The sequence below is a fragment of the Scylla paramamosain genome, chromosome 10, assembly GCF_035594125.1.
Source record: "Scylla paramamosain isolate STU-SP2022 chromosome 10, ASM3559412v1, whole genome shotgun sequence".
NCBI classification, from domain to species: domain Eukaryota; kingdom Metazoa; phylum Arthropoda; class Malacostraca; order Decapoda; family Portunidae; genus Scylla; species Scylla paramamosain.
Genome location: NC_087160.1, coordinates 23,632,423 through 23,639,431, shown reverse-complemented (window position 1 = coordinate 23,639,431; position 7,009 = coordinate 23,632,423).

Sequence of the window (7,009 nt, the reverse complement as noted above, 5' to 3'; positions counted from 1 at the left end):
AGAGAACAATCCCCGTATGTTTGTTTACTTTTATTCACTAGTACCTTTTTTTTTCACAAGGGCTTTGTTTGCTGACGTGAACTCATTAAAGTGTTCCCGGGATTGCATTTTTACACCAGCCAGCCGTGTGTGTATGCAGCAATGTTGTATAAAATGTATTGGAGGAAAATAACACCAGCTAAATCTGGCTACAAAAATCGTTTAATTGGTATCACTGGTCTGCTGGCGGCCCGAGTTGTTAAATACCTGTTTTGTTTTGCAATATTCTAAAATATAATACTTCTCCTAAACTCCGGTGTGCATATACACGTAAATACTTTTCTCCGCTACTTAGAGATTAAACTATATTTCTATAAGACAAAAATGGAAGTCTGACGAATTTATTACAGAAAATTTTTTTGGGGGGAGGGGAGAGGAAGGGGGAGGCTCAGAGCAAGTCCAGTCATCTCCAGCACACATCGGCGCCAGACAGAGGAGTTTTATTCCTGCACTGTATTTTTTCTCACTTACGACAGTCGATACAGTTCACGTTGAATCGTATTGTTGCTTTTCATTGCAAAATTCGACTTCTTTTGTGTCACACTCGTAGGTGACAGCCAGACGGACAAACATACATACATACAGACAGACAGACCAAATACGTTTGTTGATGACAGACAGAGAGGCAGACAATGGAGACGATTCCTCATTCACCAGAAGTATATAAGTACTGCGTTTTACAATTTGAGGCTTCTCTTTCCCATAGCAGTAGCGTGCGTAACTAACACCAGTACCGTCTCTGTATACCAGTTGAAATCCCAGTCAGAAATCTAACTATTCCATTTACCGCTGAATTCTGTCAACCACTGAGCACCGAGGAAGCCGAGGAAGCCGAGACGCTCCTCCCGCCTCTATTCCTGTGGGTGGAACTTCGCACAGTAGCTGATGGGAATGAAATACAGTGCTAGAGAGGACAATGTTGAGTCGGGGATGCTCAGATGCGAGGCGTGTGGGTGATGGGTGCTAGAGACGAATGCAAAGGAAGAACAAGCAGCAGCATATCTATTGGCCCTTACGGAGATGTTTGTAGGGGGAATATAATCTAACATCCATTGAGAAAAACAAAGTTGCATTGACGGAGGGAAGGAAAGAAGGAAGGGAAGGAGGGATGTCATGCTGTGGCCGGAGTGAGGAGGAGGAGGAGGAGGAGGAGGGAACAAGAATGGAAAATTGTGATAGCTGGGAAAGGTTGAGAGAGAGAGAGAGAGAGAGAGAGAGAGAGAGAGAGAGAGAGAGAGAGAGAGAGAGAGAGAGAGAGAGAGAGAGAGAGAGAGAGAGAGAGAGAGAGAGAGAGAGAGAGAGAGAGAGAGAGCCTATCTTAACTGACCTGACTTTGATGAGGTCAAGAAACAAGTCTTCGTAAGTGTTGCATCCTATTTCCACCCACACGTCCTCCCCCTCCTCTTCCTCCTCCTCCTCCTCCTCTTCCTCCTCCTCCTCCTCCTCCTCCTCCTCCTCCTCTTTCCGGGGACGACTCTCCATACGGCCCTTGGGATTTATCGGTCTTGGTGTGGACTGGTTTCTTCTTCTTCTTCTCCTCTTCATCCTCCTCCTCCTCCTCCTCCTCCTCCTCCTCCTGGTCTTCATTGCGTTGATCTTCTTCTGTTTCTCCTCATCTTCCTTCATCTTTTTTGTTCATGGTCATGTTCTTACCTTTTTCTTTCTGTTTTTCTTCCTTCTCTTCTTGCTTTCCTCCTCCTCCTCCTCCTCCTCCTCCTCCTCATCCTCGTTCTTGTATTGATCCTTCTCCTTTTTCTATTTCTGTGTTTGTCTCTAACTGTGTGTGTGTGTGTGTGTGTGTGTGTGTGTGTGTGTGTGTGTGTGTGTGTGTGTCTGAGTCTCTCTCTCTCTCTCTCTCTCTCTCTCTCTCTCTCTCTCTCTCTCTCTCTCTCTCTCTCTGTCCTTCATTTCACTATTTTCTAATGCATTTTTAGGGTTCCACGGATCAGCTCTTTACACACACACACACACACACACACACACACACACACACACACACACACACACACACACACACACACACACACACACACACACACACACACACACACACACACACACACACACACACACACACACACACACACACACACACACACACACCGATAACTTTCCAGGCTCTGCAAAATTTCCTTCCTCCACGCACACACACACACACACACACACACACACACACACACACACACACACACACACACACACACACACACACACACACACACACACACACACACACACACACACACACACGAACTATTTTCCAGTTTTCCTTTTCCTTAATTGGCAATACTCAATATTTTCCTCGTAGTGAAAGTCTTGGGGAAACCCAGCCCTTTGACTCCCCCTCCACCCCCTTCCCTTCCACTCCCCATCCTCTCAACTGTCCCCAATAGTCACCCAAACCTGCCTGCCTCCTTACTCAACCCAATCTAAGCTAACATAACCCAACCCACCCTCCTTAACGTAACCTAACTAATCAATTGTAACAAACCTTACCCTAAACTGTATACCACCTTACCTTGCCTGAGCTAAACCAACCTAACTTAACTCCACCATCTTCCCCTCCCCTCTCTGTCCCTCCCCAACTGTCCCCAACCTTCCGAGCTTCCTTAACCTGCCTTACGTAAACTAACCTAACCAAACCTAATCTCATCTTATCTAACCACCTGCCTCTTTACCCTGCCTTACCTAACTCAACCTAAACTAACCAAACTTAATCTAACCTACCCTAACCTAACCTAACTTAACCTAACCTAACCTAACCTAACCTAACCTAACCTAACTTAACCTAACCTAACCTAACCTAACCTAACCTAACCTAACCTAACCTAACCTAACCTAACTTAACTTAACCTAACCTAACCTAACCTAACCTAACCTAACCTAACCTAACGTAACTCCTTGGCTCTTTATCTCGCTTTGTTGGTTTTCCCGTTCCTTCCTGTGGGTTCTTCTGGTTAAGTTAAATCTCTGGGTTCCTTAGAGAGAGAGAGAGAGAGAGAGAGAGAGAGAGAGAGAGAGAGAGAGAGAGAGAGAGAGAGAGAGAGAGAGAGAGAGAGAGGAACATCATTAAAAGTAAATGCTATCGGAGTAATAATTTCAGTCTTCCCCGTGATAAGATAATTGAGTAGACCAGTCAGCGCCCTTCATCCCTCCTCCTCCTTCTCGTCCTCCTCCTCCTTCTCCTCCTGCTCTCTGCTCTTCCTTCTAATACCCCTCCCCTCTTCCTCTTCCTATTCCTTCTCTCTCTCTCTCTCTCTCTCTCTCTCTCTCTCTCTCTCTCTCTCTCTCTCTCTCTCTCTCTCTCTCTCTCTTTTTCTCTCACTATCCAGCATCATCTCGCAACTCAACCCGTCCTCCTCCTCCTCCTCCTCCTCCTCCTCCTCCTCCTCCTCCTTATACGACGTGAATAAATAAACCTATCACCGCTGCACTGATACCATCTGTAGGAGGGACGTGGCCTGAGCGTCGGAATACAGTAAGTTACTAATTGGAGTAATAACTATGGCAGCGGCGGGGCAATACTGCTGGCCCTAGTCTGGCACGAGTCCTCAGCCCCAACCACCATCCCCTCCACGTCCCCGCCCCGCCCCGCGATCCACGCCTCTGATACCGCGCCTCATCGTGTCCCGGTCAGCGATGGTTAATATGTGCCGTGGTGTGTTTGGTGGGGGGAGGAGTGATGGTGCAGGAGGCTTTGACTTGTATGTGTGTGTGTGTGTGTACGAGTATGTGTGTGTGTGAAGGCATGGGCCATTCTGTATATCCCTCACAGCATCATCAACACCCACATTCCTATTCCTTATACTGTCCTCCTCTTTCTCCTGCCCAAGCACCCCCCCCCCACTCCCCACTCCCCCACTATCCAGCCTCCCCGCTCTTTCGATCATGACACATCAGAACATTATTTCCAGCGAGGCAGCGTTCTGTATCTGCACCTGTGTCATTACCTTTATTGAGGGGCGCCCGGCCAGGTATTGCCACCTCTGCCCTGCGTCACCTGGTCCCGCTACTCGGCCCCAGGGGAGGTGATGGTGCTTGTATAGTGGGAGTGTGCTTTTCACGGGCCACTGATTCGTTTTTGTGTGATTTTTTAGTGTGGTATGATAGTTGGTGGTTTATTTCTTTGTTTTTCTTATTGCTACAGTGTCTTTGCTTCGTGTCTCTTCATTCATAACTTGCTGTGTCTCTACAATGGTAACTTTTTCTTTTGTTGTGTCATTTGCTATTAGTTGTCGCTTATTTTATTATTTTTTTCCTCGCTAATGCATCTCGATTTAATTTACATTCTTAACTATCTTTAATTATCTTACGAAGCACGGGACATTTATTTTTTAATCGTTACTTTTTCTGTCTGTTACATCATTTACTAATACACAGTAATCACTTTATGCATTCATTCATATTCTCGCTAAAACATTATGATTCCGTACACTATCACTCATAACTTCCTCTCTCGTATATCACAAATCACAGTTTTAACTCACTAAACAATTGCAACTCTCCTAAACCACAACACAATATTCTGCACGGCAAAGCTTTTCTCCTCACCTTTCTATACCCCGTGACTCTTATACCTGTAGAGAGACCAGACCCGCCGTATCACTACCTGGGTGAGTTACATCTGCCTCACACTCCCTACAGAAAAGATAACACAGAAGGTTTAAAAGATATACGAGTCTACCTCTTCAGGTCCCCACTAAAAAGAAAAGAAAAACGGGATGATAGATTTATTCACTCTTATAACTATTATTATTATACATTGAACGTCGGTAACTGCACCTGTTTGTCCGTGACCTGTATTGACCTGTGGGTGTGGGAGGGAGGTGAGGGGGAGGGAAAGGTCAGGTCATCGCTCCCACATTACTGATTATGCATGGTGGGATGGGGGGAGTGGGGAGGGGACGAATAGAGAGGAAGGGATCGAGACCTGCATGAGTGAAGAGTGGAGAAGGGAGACAGGGGAGAGAAAGAGAGAGATGGAAGAAGAATAGGAGAGTTGAAGGGAATCGGGGAGGATGGGAAGATAGGGAAGTGTGGAATGCTGGAATGAAGGAGGTGTGAGAAAGATAGAAATGGAAAAGTATGAAGTGAATAACAAGGCAATGAGATAAAGAGGGAAATAAAAGGAAATGGAGGGAGAGAAGGAGATAGACAGTAGGGAAAATAGGAAGGAATGATAATCTAAAATGAGAAGTGAGGAATGGAGTGATAATAATAGGTCAGATGATGATAAGGAAAATAAGAAAGGAGAGAGAGAGATGAGGGAGAGATGGCGAGATAGGAGGAACTTAGGATGAGCTGAAGTAAGTAGGAAGAGGGAGAGTACGAAGAAGAAGAGAGGCGTGAAGGTATACTGGAAAGAGGAGAGAGAGACGAAGATAGAAATATGGCGAGAGTAGAGAGAGAGAGAGAGAGAGAGAGAGAGAGAGAGAGAGAGAGAGAGAGAGACCAAAAGGAATGAAGGAAGGAAAGTAGGGAATGAGTAAAGAGGCATAGAGGCACGTAGGAAAGGAGAAAGGGACGGAGCGGGAGATAGGGCTGGAGAAAGTGCAGGAAGGAGGGAGGGACGGAGGGCTGCAAGGCTGGAGGGACGGAGGGAGGGTCCAGGCGCGGGTGTTGGAAAGGTCGCGAAGATTATAAGCTCAATACATTTTCCAGGACGGACGTACGTTGATCCTCCTCGAAGCTATAAATTGAGGGCGTGTCTGTCTGTGTTCGGGAGGGGAGGGGCGGGGCGGGACGGGGCGGGGAGGGGAGAAGAAACGGGGCGATCTGAGATGGGGCGAGGGGGGGCGAAGCAAGATAGAACGGGCCGAGAAAGGGCAAGGCGAGGCGCGGTGAGGTCGGGAGGACTGGGGCGTGGCGGGACGAGGGAGGGTGTGGAGCAGCGGGCGAAATGAGAGCAAGACGAGATATGTAATCAGAAAACTAACCAGGGTGGAACGTGGCTGACGGACTGACAGAAGAGAGTGAGTAAGAGAGAGAGAGAGAGAGAGAGAGAGAGAGAGAGAGAGAGAGAGAGAGAGAGAGAGAGAGAGAGAGAGAGTTAAGATTAAAGAAAACGCTTCATTTATTTTCTTTTAATGATTAATGATGATAATAATAATGATAATGGAAATGTATTGATAATGACTCAGTTACAATTTCCCTGTTGCTGCTGCTGACAACATGCTAATGCCATGATGATAAAGGCAACAGTTGTCAATAAGTGTAACGAAACTGATAATTGACTCATTCTAATAGGTGCAGACTATGATGATGACGATGGTGATGGTGATGGTGTTGATGATAATGATGGTGGTGATCATGAAAATAGGATTGATCAATACATTTATTATAGAATGTGAGAAAGAACAACAACAACAACAACAACAACAACAACAACAACAACAATAATAATAATAATAATAATAATAATAATAATAATAATAATAATAATAATAATAATAATAATAACCTCTTTCCATTCCCTCCGATCATCTATCTGCACACACACACACACACACACACACACACACACACACACACACACACACACACACACACACACACACACAGTTTCCAGTTCGGTTATGTCAGGTAAAGGTTAGTTAGTTAATTCTGACACTTTTTAATATTTTTGTCAGGATTGCTCGATTTTGGTGCAGGGCTGTTCGTGTGTGTGTGTGTCTGTGTGTGTGTGTGTGTGTGTGTGTGTGTGTGTGTGTGTGTGTGTGTGTGTGTGTGTGTATGTCTATCTCTGCAAGTAAACAACCTCCAGACGTGAATAAAACCCACAGCAACTTTAGCCTCCGCCTCGCCCATGAAAGACAAACTTAGTGTCTCGTCATTAAAACAACCAACAAGTCCTCCAGCGGGGCCGCCATCAAAGAGACCCAGATCGAGACCCTCACTAAGACCCAGACCGAGACCCAGACCGAAGTTGGGGAGATACCTAGAGGGTAAAACGGGTAAAATCAAGACCAAG